Source organism: Glossina fuscipes, unplaced genomic scaffold (genome assembly GCF_014805625.2).
Source record: "Glossina fuscipes isolate IAEA_lab_2018 unplaced genomic scaffold, Yale_Gfus_2 28, whole genome shotgun sequence".
Lineage (NCBI taxonomy): Eukaryota > Metazoa > Arthropoda > Insecta > Diptera > Glossinidae > Glossina > Glossina fuscipes.
Window position 1 is genome coordinate 9549586 of NW_023998423.1, and position 1864 is coordinate 9551449.

A 1864-nucleotide genomic window follows, 5' to 3' on the forward strand; every position below is an offset into this window, starting at 1 on the left:
GCCTTTACAATTAACTTACAACCTATCACCAGATCTCCATTTTAGTCCATCCACCAACATGGTCCCGTACAAGAATCATATTATGGTTCTCTAAGATTTCCATGACCTTTTTATAGAACAATGTGTCAAGATGCCCAAAATATCCCTGAATTTCTGGACTCATCTCATCATTCGACCCAAAACCCATTTCGCTTTAAAAACAATTAAAAAAATTATATTCGGTCCCAAGTAAAGGAACGTGCTCTATAATATGGAGTGTACCCAGTTGATTTTTTCTAATTTTAAAATATCATACAAAAAAATATGAGAAGCAAATTAGGTAAGTGTTTCAAGGATACTCCATTGCCTTTACAATTAACTTACAACCTATCACCAGATCTCCATTTTAGTCGTACACAGCAGTCTGGTTGTATGCAGTTTTTGTCCCACTTGTAATAAACACAGATAGCCCTTTCGAAAACAACTTTGCCATGTTCAAATTTTAATTTCGAAATAGCAACAGAATATGTCACCTTTCGATTTGTCAATTTTTATATCAGTTATCTCTTGAAAACTCCACTCTTCGCTTGTTGAAAATAATTTTCCGAATTTTTATTTTGTTATTGTTTTTTGCGATATGTTTAACTGATTCTTTCATAACGTTCTCATTAGCAGTAGTGACGAAGGGGTCTAGTATCTCAGCTTAAAATTTTTCCTGTGGCTTCGTACTCCATGAGAGTGGGAATGTTATTAGAACTTTGACCGAAAAAGAAAAACGTACGCAAGCTACAATCGCTTAATAGTATCACCGGAAAGAAAAAACTTCAGCCGAAAATTGAATTTAAAGAAAATCGATCGGACGTAAACATTTCTAACCAGTTACCAGTAGATCAAATCTGTCAGTTAATTATCTTGCAAAGAAATTTTGCTTTCAATTTTCATGTTCTTTCAAATATAATTTATCGCCTTCCAGCTTCAATTGTCTCTTAATTCAATCAATAGGATATCCATCCGAAATCCTCCATCAGTTGTCAGACCAGGTAAAGCAATCATTGTTTTCGTTGGACATTACGTACAGAAGAGCGAAACTAAGCTAACGACTCATAGCTTGGGGCCATACCGAAGAAAGTTTCTTACGATTTTATTACTCCCTCTAAAATATTTAAAATTATTTTGTTATCCTATGCATAAGATACAAGAAGAGTAATAATACTATATAACAATTCTTTATTTATCTCTATGAAAGTATTAACTATATTTCACATTTCCATGTAAGTGCAAGTGCAGCACACGTTGCATACAAATAACAAAACGTTTTGCTATAAATACTTTCTCACAAAGAGTATTAAAATTTTCACATATTAAAAATTCTACACAAAATTAAATGAAATTTTATAAATGGCTGAGTTTATATGTGCATAACTGGGCATTTTGTTGTTTTATATGAAATGGTCGATAGCATGCAACAGAAAAACATAATTATAAAAACAATAACGGTATTATTTATAACAAAATATTATTAAATAATAATAAAATAAATAGATTTTGTCACTAAAATACTAAAGGACTGCAGGGTGTGCTCTGTGCACAAAATTCTACACAAAAGGTTTATTTTATAAACAATAACAAGCATTTTACGTATTATATATATATATATAGACGCATCTATTGTATGTATATACTTAAATCCGCTCAAATATTGATAATAAAAATAAACAGAATTTTTTTGTTCAAAAATAATAAATTTGTTAGCTGTGTCGGTAAATGGGCATTAAATGTAAAGATTGCGTTTTCATTATGTGTATGCATACGTACACACATTTACTTATACACGTATCCATATACGCGTCAACATTATTGCATGAAAGACGACATTAAATTTGTT